Raw genomic sequence first — 14440 nt, 5'->3', positions numbered from 1 at the left:
TTTCCCTTCCCCCATGAAAACTTCCATCATGAACAGATCCTCCAACATAACCCCCGAGCCACCCGACCCAACCCCAAACAGAAAAAAAAACCTCCTGAAAACTTCTGTATACTTCCCAATAACCAATACTATATGTTAACATTGGGTAAAGTTCATAAATTTTAGCCCTCCCTCTGGGAGCTTCGGGGGATTAAGTCACCCTAAAAGACATATTTACCATATTTTCGACCATGTTGAACAAAATGGCTTTCTCAAAATTTTGATCGGGTGACTTTGGGAAAAAAATAAGTGTGGGAGGGGGCCGAGTTGCCCTCCATTTTTTTGGTCACTTAAAAAGGGAACTATAACTTTTAATTTCCGTTCTAATGAGCCCTCCCACGATATTATAGGACCACTGGGTCGATACGATCACCCCTGGGAAAAAAAAAAAAAAAACAAAAAAACAAATAAACACGCATCCGTGATCTTTCTTCTGGCAAAAAATGCAAAATTCCACATTTTTGTAGATAGGAGCTTGAAAACTCTACAGTAGGGTTCTCTGATACGCTGAATATGATGGTGTGATTTTCATTAGGGTTCTATAATTTGTAGGGGCTTTTCCCCTTTTTTTGAAATGCAGCCAAATATTCTCAGGCGCGTAACTTTTGATAACTTTTGATCGGTAGCACTAAACTTGATGAAAGTTATATATTTGAAATCAGCATTGAAATCTGATTCTTTTGATATATCTATTGGTATCAAAAACCCGTTTTCTAGAGTTTTGGTTACCATTGAGCCTGGTCGCTCCTTACTTACAGTTCGTTACCACGAACTGTTTGATATCTTTGACGTAGCTGAAAAGAGATTCATAACGATTAATTATTTGAAGATTGTACACTTGCTGGTGAGTGTAGTGAAAAAAATAAAAGCCGAATTTAAAAACTGGAAAAAAATTACGAAATTTACAAAAAAAAGCATTCCAGACACTGCTAGAGGACAGCACTTCAAATGGGAGCTTAAACATTTAATTTTCTAGACTTAAAATGAATCTATTGAATCACCAAAGTTATCACTTTCGATTCTGCCATATTTATTGGCAGTTTCTTTAGAAAGAATCCATAAAAACAACAACAAATAACAATAAACGCTCAAAAATATCTCTTTAAACGAATCTTAAAACAGCCACACAAAGGAATTCAAAGCTTAAAAAATTCACGCGGAAACGCTGTGGAGAAAGAGTGAATTTCTTTGGTCAGCACAATTCGCAATTGACTATCCATCTCGTGATATTTCAGTTATAGATTCTATAGATTCATGCTATCCAAAATCAGAAGAAGACTGATTTAACATATATGACGAGAAAAATGTCATAAACAATTTTTTGTACCTTTTACCCTCACCCGAGCTCTACATATTTTCGACAACTTAAAACCGACAACTATTAAAACATGAAAATAATACACATAAGAAATATTTGGATGAAAGCCAGCCATATCAATAAATTTCCAGAAACCAGCTGGCTTAGAAATCTTCTTCCTCCATCCCAAAAGCAAAGAGCGTCACCTCCATTGCTAACTCTGGAGGTTTTAGGTCATTTCCAGACATCATTCCAGCCAAATCTGAAGAGCTCAGAAATACTGAAGCAATTCTACAAACTAGATCGAGTATGCAGTTACTTAGACAATAAGAAATTCATTGAGTAGATTGTGTTGATTAATGTTATAATAAAATATTGCTACTTTATGAAGCATGCGATTGGAAGCCATAGAGTAATATTAAGCTAAAAAAATTAAAACACAGTCTTAGGGACGAAACAGGGACACGAGAAGAAACCGGCCTTGTACAAGAAGTATTTGAGTGATTGATCATATAAAAATAAGGGGAATGTAAGAAAAGTAGAGAGAGCGTTTAAAATGAATTGAGGTGATGGTGAAGTGAAGACCATGGATGGAATTGCTGCAGATCTAGAAGATACAGCCAATCAGAATTATCAATAGAATATTGTATCGGCATGGTAGAAAACTGAGAGACAGTAGTCAATCTGGACTTCTCCCAGTTAAAAATAGGGATAATTAGTGATAGAAATGAGTTGAAGAGAGATGAACAGAAGTTCGAGATTGTGCTAAACCGTGATAGAGTGACAAGAAACAATCAAATTATGATTAAATAGTTTGTGACAGTTGAAGGAATAATCATTTTGCAGAAAAATTAGAGACAATATTCAAAGATTGAAAAATAATAAGGATGAATTAAGAAATAAATTAGAGAAGATTATGAGTAATTTTTGAAAAAAGTGAAGTAAGCAATTTCAGAAAAACTTTAATTAGGCCCTTCTATAAGAAAGGCATAAAGAGTGAGAGTAGTAATTACAGAGAAATTAGCCTGCTTTTTGTAGGAAGCAAATTACTGATTATGATGATACTTTTAGACTTTAAGATGCAGTAGATAGTTCTAACAGAGAAAGAGTATGGTTTTAGGTCGGGTTTAGGAAGGGCAGAGGATCGGTCGACGAAGTTTTTATTCATAGATTAATAATTGAGAATAGTATCGTTATCAGACCACTTAATTTTAATGAACTGGTCCTTAAATTTACAGATTAAGAGCAGTTTGATTCAGCCAATGGAGGAGCTCTAGCAAAGTTAGTATTGTAAAATACACCACATAAATACACGCTAATGGGTTTGAGGTAGGAAACGAGGTTCTTAGCAGGTTTCGTATTGAATCAAGATTGTGCTCTATACTCAATTACACAGATCATTTTAATGGATTTTGTCATAATGGAGACGGCAAAGCCCATTTGAGAGGACAAAATCAAATCGGTAAGTAAAAATCGCCAAGACTTAGATTATGCTGATGATTTGACCGTTTTAGACAAAAATGTTAGGAAAATGAATGATTTTTGAATATTTTGTTCGATCGGTGCGCAAGAATAGGCTCGAAAATTAGCATTAGTGAAACTAATTTGCATTAGCTGGGAATAAGGTGGGAGGTTGGCGTCCCAACCCCGTACTTATTGCGTATTTCCTTATGTTTACCAAACATCTGATAGAATATGCTTTTCCCGTTTGGCATTACGGCCTGACTTCGGACAAGAAGAACAGCATGAAAAGAATTCAATGCCAAACTCTTCTGGTAGTTTCTAGATCTCCTAAAGTCCCTTATTTCTCCCCTTTAAAACAATTTTCCCTTACAACTCTTTCGGGACACCATGACGAAATACATTTTAAGTTTAGTGTCGGTATGTTGGCTTATCCGCGGACTCGTGAAATCCCCCTCCTCAGCGTCTCCCTTCGCGCAAACGGCTCCCGCGACATTTAGCTGAATCTAAAATTCAGCCGGTAACAACACGATATACGCGTTACGCAAATAGTTTCGTTCCCGAGTCTGTGAAGAATTAATACTAGACTCACTCGCCATTAATTGTACATATTTTATTTTTTAGTTCATTATTATTTTTACTTGCCGTTGATTTTAAAGTATTTTCTTCAATTTGAACTTGGTTATTTTCTTTTAAACTTTTTTTCAGAAAGTTGGACATTTTAATATCTTAGGTTTTAGTATGACTCTGTTTGGGATATTTCAAATTAAAAAACTAACTTGTATGAAGATGGCTATGGCTGAGAGTTTTTTGCCTACTGCCTTATCTTTTGTTGTGACAGAACTGCCACTGATCGGCACGACCGTTTAAAGCGTTTGACAATAATAATGTTAGAGATAATTTAAATAAGTGAAGACGAAAAAATTATCTTGGGTAACAAGATGATTGATCAGCAGAATAGCTAAACTTACCTATATAGTGTTATTAGTAAATATGGTGGATACAATAAACATGTTAGAAGTAGTATACCATAGGCCAAGGACGTGTTTTTACGGTTGAAAAAATTTAGGAAAAATGGGAAGATAAGCCTGATGACCTGAATTAGGATATTGAAAGCTACACTGACAACAATGGTGAGGTATGTTTCTAAAAATGGGCATTCCAAATACAGAAAATGATTTATTAGGTATTTTTCAGAAGAATTGTCTTCGAGTTGTATTGGGTACCAGAAACTGAGCTTGACGTGTGACGCACCCGTGTGGAGTGTGACTGAGCCCGTGTGACGAGCGCGCGTAGCTGGGTTCGCCTCAGGCGGTTTGATGTCGAAGTGAGTTTTTAGTAATAGCAGAAGTAGTTTTACACTTATGTCGTGAAAATCAATAGGTTTTTATTAACTGACTCAAGGTTGAATTCAAAAACTTTACCGCGGTCTAAATGACAGTGCTATTAATAACCATTTATTATTTGCTCTTATCTTGTGAAGACAATTTGCATTGGGACAAAAGTCATCGGGCAAGTGTAAGAATAACTCTTTGTGGCTTTGTTTAGGTTCTTCCTTTTTTCTTTTTTCTCTAAGCTGGGACACGATCAGTAAGCTGGCTTTTACAGTAAATAAAATTTTGTATTAATTTAATGACATTCTATTCAATATTAATTTTATGATATTGTCTGGTTATTTTAGCGTAAGAATTGTTTGGATTACTGAATCCCAACATCGTTCTAACTTTTATTTTATCTTTACATTATATTGAAGACTTAGGTTCATGAAATATACAGATCCAAATATTTTCATAGTATTAATTGCATAAATATATACATAAATCAATTATCAATCAAGATCAAAAGAAATAAAGGCTTTAATAATAAACTATTAGTTCTACTACAACTACCCAAAACTCACTCTATTACCAGACTACGAACGACCAACCCAGATGCGAACACTCTTCTTCCATCCAATCTATTCAAAGCTTCTCTCTTTACTCCCTTTTTACCTCTTCTCTTTTTTGTAACGAAAGAGAGAGAGAGACAGAAATAAGTTTTGCTTATGGTTTATTGTCACGTAATAAAGCTTCTTGAATCCTAATAGGAAAAGAACTGCTGCCTTGATCAAAAACATTTGATCATAAGTATTGTTACATGGAATTATGTAAATAATTTCTTAGACCACACTGCTTTTCTATTTACGAAAAATTAAGCAAAAAAAAACACAGGTTTTAATTTCAAGAAAGCAGTGAACAAAAAATAAAAACAAACAGCATTTTAATTTAAAAAAAAAATTCCGAATATTTCAGCCCCACTTCCGGGAGCCTTACTCAACGGAAAAACCTTACGGACAAAAGTCAGAATGAGAAGCTGGAAAAAGCCAATGGACTGCAGCTAAACCAGCAAACGAAAAACCACTTAATTTATAATTCATGAATTTGTTTATAAGCCTGTGAGATTTAGTAAGGGGTGATGGACCTGGGTTTTGGCGACCTTTTTTTGTTTGTTCAAGTAAATATAGTCTTCGGTTTTGATAGATTTTCATTTATACACTGAATGTTGAGAGGAGAGTGACCCATGTTTGACTATAGACATTCGCTTTGGTTTTATTCTTATGTTGTAACATCAGTGCTGAAAAATTGTTTATAATGTGAGTTGTTCTGATTTATTTTTCTTTTCGTGTGTTTAGTTGTCGTTTTTTGTGTGTTATTTAAAAAAAAGATTTGTTTTTTTTGGTGTTTTCCGTTGTTTAATTACCGGACCTGTACAAGGTTTGTCCACGTTTACGTTTAGTACACCTCCCGGACGTGGGGCTGAAATATTAAGATTTTTTTTTTTATTAGTGTTGTTATTTTTTTTTTTTTTTGTTCACTTGTTTGTTGAAATTAAAACCCTTTTTTTGCTTAATTTTTTGGCATTATGCAGTTCTTAGCATTAAATAATAATCTATCTTAACTGGATAAAAGTCAAATATAATTCACTGCAAAGCCCGGTGCGGAGGGCAACTTGCATGCCAAATTTACCTTTCTTGCCTTGAATACTTCTTAACGTCGAGCTTTTCTAATTTCTGTATAATCGATCATGTCTACAGAGTTTATTTTGCCAGCCACAATTTGATCTGAAAGACCGAAAAAGAGCCATTATCAACAGCTTGAAAGCGTAAAAGTAGGATTTCTTCCAGGAAGATTTTAAGAAATAAAACACTTAAAAAACAATCCTTTATTAAAATAAAAAATTATGGTACTTAAGATGTAGGACTTAAAATGTATTAGTTAGATGCAGGGCTGTATGCAGGATTTATTTTTTTTTTTTGGGGGGGGGGGGCCAAGAAAAATTTTAAAATGTATTTTTGTTACATTTTTAAGAGTCAGAAAAAACTTTCAAGGGGGTCAGACCCCTCAGCCCTTCTGTATACGGCATTGGTTATATTATTCAAACTTGTAAATTTCACACTAACTCTATTTTTATTTTGAAAGCACCCTTTTTGTTTTGAATTCTTTCCAGATTGAACTTCAAAAGTTCATCCGAAGCTTGCCATATTCTCCTGTGATAAACCACAACCTTTTTTTCTTTAGTTTTTTTCTTAGGTTTTTTTTTTTTTTAGGGAAAAAATTGACTTCTTCTTTTTCTCAATTTTTTTCTTTAGTAGGCATCAAATGTGGCACATTTCTAGTCTTCTTACTTCTATGTGGAAATTTCCTTTCTCTGTCTAAATGCCCCTCCCCCTAACCATGACAACTAATTATCGCTTATAAAAAAACATAAATGGCATCGTTTCTTGAATCCTTGAGGAAGAATCTTAAGAGCAAAACCAAAAAGTTGACTATTTTAATAATTTTAAAATGTATCTAATTATTCGAAGTTTAAGATTGAAACGCTCTTTTGGAAGTTTCTTCAATTGTAAGAAATATCCTTTAGTATTACTTGAAATGAAGATCAGATAAGACATAGTAGGAACTCTGAAAATGCATCTATTTGTCTCTATACAACAGTGAATTTCGAGCTATGATACGAATTCTAAAGCTAGTCTTTAGTCCTAATCCTAATGCCATCAAGTGGGCTTTACTTCTAATTTGTATAAAAACTAATCATTACATGTCATTTTTAAACCCAAAACGACAGCCAGGCATTGAAATGAGCCATCGTGCAGAAGTGATACCAAATTAAACGAGAAAAAAATAATAAAGCAACAATACTAAAATGAATTGTTATTTATCTTAAAAGGGATTGATCCCAAAAGGGATTGGTAATATTTTTATTCTGTAGTGTCTTTAATTTGTTTGCTTTTACTGTACCAAGACTCCTATGTTATTTTGTGTTTTCAGTAAAGCGCTAGTTTTCTATAATCCTAGAAACACAGAGTAATATAATTAGTTGTTTTATTTGTACTAGTTTGATTGATATATATTAGATAGGCTGTGAAGTAATAATTTTTGTCCGTTTTAAGTTTCAACTTCGCTCTTTACGTCCCTTATAAACACTTTGTTTTTTTTTAGATTAATCTTTGATCGTTTTTGATTCAAATTTAATGTATAAAAAACGCTACCATGATCTTTTTTATTTATAAGGAATAATTTCTGTTCGTTTTAAGTTTTAATTTCATTCCTGAGTTTCAGTTGAAAACTTATGGAGCTGTTTAAGGCGCATTTAAAAGCTTATATTTATGCCTAATCACTTTTTATCAATGTGACTTGATAGCACATTCCCATAAATTGCACTTTCCGTTTTGTCAACCATTTTTTTTTTTTTTTTAAAATGAAAAAAGTTCCTTTTTAAATTAAATAACCAAAAAAAGGTTTTTTTAAAAAACTAGGGTGGAGCAAAAAAAAATGGGCCACGGACGTCCCTTCACCTCAATTACCACCGTTAGAACTAGCACACAGGCTTCATCACAGAGTGAAGTTTGAATGTTCAATTCAAAACTGTCGATCATTCAAGCTTAATTTTTGGTAGATTTCTAGTTGAAAAGTTTTTAGTTTTAGTTAGTTTGTTTTCGCAATAATCTTTTATGTTTACGATGAGTAGAAGATTTATAAAACTTACTAAGAGGGTCTGGAGGGGGAGTATATGTGAGGGGTTCTTATAAACCTCCAGTTAAGTGATTTGGACCAAGATTGTTGCAATAGTACCGTCTTATCCTTCCAAACTCTTCCACTTAAGAAGTGGAACCATAAGTGCCGTTTTTAAGTGCTATATGGCACCTATGGATGGTAAAATCGATAAAAAGCACGTAGATATGAGTAATAGCATTAAAATGAGTCTTCCTGGGATAATCTGAAAAATGAGTGCATCACACTTGCAAAAAGAGTGGATTATCTAAAAAGTAATGATAAGAAGGGACAAACCATGATTGAAAAAAAAAAATCCAAGGAGGACACGAACGCATGATAATCTAATTGGAAGTCCATAGCTGTACTAAGAGAACCACGCCTCTAATAATCTAAATTAATATATTGGTTTATGTAGGACTTCAATTGCGTAGCTTATTCAGGGGGCCTGGAGGAAGAACCTGTGGGAAGTGTTCTCGCAAACCTTGAGTTAAGGGTTTTGGATCATAATTATTACAATTATACCGTTTTATACTTTCTAGATTTTTCACTTAAGAAGTGGCACCAAAAGTGTTGTTTTCAGTGCTATATATCACTTATGAATTGTAAAATTGATAAGAGCATGTAGATAAGAGCAAAAATTTTCAAATGAGCCATTAAACATCACTCTAAGAAGTTCTGGTAGATACTAACCCCAGCTTTTCCCCTTGAGACATGGCACAAAAAGTGCCATTTTTAGTACAATTTGAAACTTGCAGATGGAGGAATTTATAGGAAGAACGTAGATATGAGCAATATTTTTTTTATATGAGCTATCAAAAATTTATCTACTATGTTCTGGTAGCCCGCTAGCCCCACTCCTTGGGAAATGCCATAGTGCCCTTTGTCGTGCCATATGGCACTTGCAGATGGCGGAATTTATATAAACCACGTACATATGAGATATTGCTTTTGAATGAGCTCTTAAGAATCTCTCTATGATGTACAAGTAACCCGCTAGGCCTGGAAAAAAAAAGAAGAAAAAAAGACCGTTTTAAAGCTTTACCTTTAAGTCACTATGGGCTGTGGTTCGCTCTTTACTAGGTTGCAGCTAATGCTTCAACCATGACAAAGAGTTCATTGCGAATTCTCCCAAGAAATTACTTCATATTAAAATCTGTGAAATCTAATAGACAGTAGAATATGTAAAAATCTAGTAAATATAAGCAGTAGCTTATAATTGAGCCACTAAACATCTATCTATTTTGTTTTGTTTGTGTGATATTTTTTCATAAGCTTAGGGTTTAGCAGGCTTTTTATGAACCTTACTAAGGGGGTGGGGAGGGGGCGGGTGCGGGAAAGGTTCTTGTAAACCTCCAGTTAAGGGTTCTGGAACATAACTATCACAATAGTAACTGTTTTGTACTTCAGAGCTTTTCCACTTATGAAGTGGCACCAAAAGTGTTGTTTTCAGTGCTATATTGCACTTACTAATGGTTAAATTGATAAAAAAAAAAGCATGTTGATATGAGCAATAACTTTCAAATCAGCCATTCAACATAACTCTTATAAGTTCTGCTAGCCCAATAGCCTTAGCTTTTCTACTTGAGACATGGCACAAAAAGTGCCATTTTTAGTACTATTTGGAAATTGTAGATGGTGGAATTTATAGAAAGAACGTAGATATGAGCAATGTCTTTCATACGAGCCATAAAAAATCTGTCTACAATGTTCTGGTAGCCTGCTAGCGCCACCACTTGAGAAATGGCAGAAAGTGCCATTTTAGTGCCATGTGGCACTTGCAGATGGCGGAGTTTATAAAAAAAACACGTAGATATAATAAAAAGCTTTTGAATGAGTTTTTAAGCATCTCTCTATAATGTTCTGGTGACCCGATAGGCCTGGAGAAAAAAAAGGGAGACAACAGTGCTACTGATGCAAAAAAAGCGATTTTCCTTGTTGTTCAAGCAGGGGGACTGTATTTTCCCTGAATATGGTTTTCGACAATTCTGATTCCAATATTGCACTTTTCATTTTGCTCTGACGCCATTTAGAAGGGGTTTTAGGCCTTTTTTCGAAATCACCATATATTTCTTTTTGCAATAAACTTTTACTTTTAAGACAAACCGCAATAATAGTTAATAATAATAATAATGTATTTATAACCCACTGTACCAACAACGTGAAAAATAGTAAATAAATAGAAAAGGGAAAGAAAAAATAAACACATACAGTACTTAAAGTAAGATAAACAAATAAAAAGAAAATTCAGCAAAACAAACAAATGAGACCACGGTGAGGGGATAGTTTTTCATAGGCATTTGCAGACAGTTTTATATGTAAATCACAAAGTTTTTCACTTATATTAGGTGCATTATACTTTTTGATAATACGGCGATTACGAAATGACAACGAAGATACAACAAAAATTGGCAATACCGATATTAGCATTTCCTTTACTTAGATAGGTCATTCTTCCTTAGCAGAATGTAAATACCTGAAAGGTAAAAAATAGCATGGTCACAGAAAACAGGATACAGCAACACTAAAGCTTTGCAATTGTATTACAACCGATTTGCAACAATCTTGGAATACCCACATATAGTCTTGGTACATGCGTCCCTAACAGCTGACTGACAAAAACAAAACATATTATTACAAAGAGTTATACCAAGCCAACGTAGGCTATCAACTGAAAGTATAGAAGAATAATTACAATTCAAAGGAGAATTCATAGCATTACCGTTGAAATAAAGATACTAGCACTTTGCAACATTTAAATTAAGTCCAATATCTAAAAAACCTTTTCTCACATTATCCACCATTTTAGACCAAAAAAAATTTGCTCCTACTAATAAGTAGGATATCATCCGCGTAAGCAATATACGATGCATCGGAAAAACCCAGAAAGCAAGTATCAGCTATCTTAGAGAGCACTCTAGCAATACAAAGCTTAAAAACATAAGGGGATAACACGCATCCTTGGCGTACTGCGCATCGAAAATGAACATTCTCTTGGACATTAGCTCCGTTCATGGACATTAACCCCGTTACCATTCTTTAATCAGTGTCAGTTGGCAATTTTTTTCACAAGGCAGTTTTTTTTCAACAAGTTTTTCTACTTTTAGTTACTACGGTCCGTAGTTCGTTCTGTACTAGGATGCAGCTGCTGCTGCAACCATGATACCAAACCGTCGAGAAGGTTGCTGTATGTACGATATGAGCAAGCCGATTTCTGAGCCACAAGGATAACTGACGGGCGACAGAATGCATTGGACTTGTATAATTTAGGCTATATATTTGCACACTTGGGGGTAGGGGGTAAGGTTAGATTGAATTAGGTATTTAACCCTTTCTGATATTTATTTTACCCCCCCCCCCCTTAATGTGCAAATATTTAGCCCAAATTTTTAAATTATACAAATTAAAGTATTATATTTTCATCATGTTATGGCATCTTTCATTATGGTTAACCTAACTTGGTAAATGCACTTCTTGAGTGTGTTTGGTATAATACATAAGTACCAGGAATTTTTCTTTCAAGGGGTCATAGACTAATGCTACCAATTTTCTGTGTTTTTTTTTAAGCTAATTGCCGATGGTGGAATTTATAGGAAGGACGTAGAAAGGGGCGTAATTTGATATGGGGCAGAGGGGAGGCAACTGCCCCCTCCAGAGACAAGTTTTCCTCCCTAGACCTCATTTGCCCCCCAGCTGAAATTTAATTTCTACAAAATAATCTTGTCAAAACTAAGATAAGCCTTCATAATTCAAGCACCCAGAGGTCAGTTTTCCTTAGTATATCTTTGCCTCTATGGTAATATATGGCTCATTTTTCAATTTTCACTATCATTTTTACATGATTTGGGAATGTTGGCACACAATTTGCCACCCCCCCCCCCGCCCTCAGGATTTTGACGACATTACGCCACTGGACGTAGGTATGAGCAATATCTTTTATATGAGGTCTTAAAAATCTGTCTAGATAAATGTGATACCGATACGCCCAATAACAATAAGCTCACACCGATACGCGTGATATAAATACGTCCAATACCGATACAGTGTTCAGGCTTTTCGCCAAGGACTATGGAGGGCCATATCATTACCAAAACCAAAAATATTTGACCTTTGAACTATGTTGAACAAAATGGTCGTCTCAAAATTGTGATTGGATGACTTTGGGGGGAGGGTACCTTCAGGTGGGGGGGGGGGCTAGTTGCCCTCTAATCTTTTTGGTCACTGTTGGAGTTCCACCGGTAAGCCACAATGCCCCCAGTATTGGTGTGGTAAGGTAAGGGTGTCACCACTAATTGGTTGTAGCACCACTTGTGATGTAGCCCCATTTTTGCACCAGTAAGTGGTGACACCCGTCCCTTACCACACCAAAAGTAACTTAAAAAGGACACTAGCAAATTTAATTTCCGTTCAAATGAGCTATTATACATCTCTCTATGATGTTCCGGTCACCCCCTAGCCCTGCTAGAAAAAAGAAAAAAAGAAAAAAAAAACGGGAGACATCAGTGCTACAACAAGGAAAAAGTCATTTTCTTTGTTGTTCAAGGAGGGGGCTGTAATTTCTCTGTACGAGGTTTTCGACCATGGTGATTCCAATGGTACAGTGTTCATTTTAATCTGACGCCATTTTCGAGGGGTTCCAGGCTTTTTTCAAAATCATCATAAATTTCTTCTTGCAATAAACTTTTACTATTAAGACGACCCAAAATAAGTCACCATTCGTCAATCAGAGTCAGATGGCAATTTGTTTCCACTAGGCAGTTTTTTCCCAAACATGATTTTTGATTTTTGATTCTGACCGTGTTAAAGACTTAATAGTAAATTCTCCCAATGGACTAATGAGACTTTGCTAAGGGGGCTGGGAGGGAGAGTATACGGAAGGGGTCCCTTGTAAATCTGAAGTTAAGGGTTTTGGACCATAATTATTACAATGGTACTATTTTATGCTTTGAAGCTTTTCAACTTAAGAAGTGGCACAAAAGGTGCCGTTTTTTGTGCTATTTGAAACTTACAAATGGCAAAACTGATCAAAAGCATATAGATATGAGCAAAAGCTTTCAAATCAGCCATTAAACATCTCTCTAAGAAGTTCTGGTAGCCCACTAGCCCCTAGCTTTTCCACTGAAGACATGGCATGAATCGGGCCATTTGGCAGTTGCAGGTGAAGAAATTTATAAATGAAACGTAGATATGAGAAATATATTTAATGTGAGCTACAGAACATCTGTCTACAATGTTTTTGTAGCCCGCTAACCCTACTCCTTTAAAAATGGCACATAATGTGCCATTTTTGTGCCATATGGCACTTGCAGATGGTGAATTTTATAAAAAGCACATAAATATGAGAAACAGTTTTTGAATGAGCTATTAAGCATCTCTCTATGATGTTCTGGTAAACCGCTAGCCCTGAAAAAAAAAGAGAGACAGATCAGTGCTACCCATACAAAAAAGTGATTTTTCTTGTGTTTCAAGGTTGGGGACTTTAAATTCCCTGAACAAGGTTTTCAACTATGCTGATTCCAATGGTACACTTTTCATTTTGATCTGACGCCATTTTCGAGGGGTTTCAGGTTTTTTTTCAAAATGACCATAAATTTCTTTTCCCAATAAATTTTTATTTTTAATACAAACCGAAATGATAGTTACAATTCATGAATCAGTATCAGTTGGCAATTTTTTTTCACTAGGCATTCTTTTTTCTAAAAGTGTTTTTTAACTTTTGTTTACTGTGGGCCGTGGTTTGCTCTTTACTAGGTTGCAGCTGCTTCTGTAACCATGATATGTATGAGACTTAAACCTATTAAAATTAAGTTTTATAATGATGCTTGCCAAAAGTTAAGGACACATTTCATAGATCCTACCATCTATAAAACACAAAAACACTTAAAAGATACGTGCAAGGTGAAATACATTCCCATAACAGTTTTCATTTGCCCCTGAAACAACAATATGTTCGTTTTTCAATTAAAAATCCTACCCAGAAGTGTTTTTTTTTCGGCAAGAAGAGAAAATAAGATTTGAAATGAACAGGAGTTATTCTGTATTGTTTTGTAAATGTATTATTATGTATTTTATACAATAAGATAATGAGTTAATGTTGTAGTTTATTTAGCTGGCCAACAAGAACAAATGAATAGATAACAATTATGCATTTTTATGTATACTTGAATTTAATTTTGTGGTTCACAGACCATTTAATACCGATTCAAACTTATTCACAAGAAATCCATGTTTTTAGAGTGATGAAATCAGAACAACAAAATAGGAAACGATCTGCAAATACAATTGCTAAAAGAGGCTCATGTTAGTGGAAGCAAAGAACAGAGCATAACAATCCCCTTACCCCCTCCTGTAATTATTTATGGATTGCATACAATTGTGTAGAAATTCTTGGGTTTTGGATTTCAAACACCACACTTCTAAACATTTTGAGGCCTAGAATAACTAACGAAGACATTGTATACAAACATATAGCTAGATGTGTACATGAACTAACTGGTACGGTTCAGAAGTCAATGACCGGCTCATATTTATCCAGGAAGGGTCCATATTTTGATTTTAGTGCTATTATTAAATGTTATGTTTGGTTCCCAAGTGTGCAAGACATAGATTACCA

The 14440-nt window shown here is 34.8% G+C and overlaps 1 long non-coding RNA gene across 4 annotated transcripts in view; it reads right to left on the bottom strand.

Annotated features, from left to right (window-relative positions):
• The window catches only part of LOC148946314 (uncharacterized), a 76825-nt gene that overhangs the window by 54879 nt on the left and 7506 nt on the right, over positions 1–14440 (bottom strand). For all 4 annotated transcript variants that reach the window (XR_016142620.1, XR_016142618.1, XR_016142619.1 and 1 more), the window contains exon 2: positions 5803–5897. This is a non-coding gene — a long non-coding RNA (uncharacterized LOC148946314). The remainder of the gene's footprint in view (positions 1–5802; positions 5898–14440) is intronic.

This window comes from Artemia sp. Qi Xiang Cuo, chromosome 12, assembly GCF_049724085.1.
Source record: "Artemia sp. Qi Xiang Cuo chromosome 12, ASM4972408v1, whole genome shotgun sequence".
Lineage (NCBI taxonomy): Eukaryota > Metazoa > Arthropoda > Branchiopoda > Anostraca > Artemiidae > Artemia > Artemia sp. Qi Xiang Cuo.
Note: the sequence above shows the minus strand (reverse complement) of the source record. Positions and strands in the feature narration are given on the sequence as shown.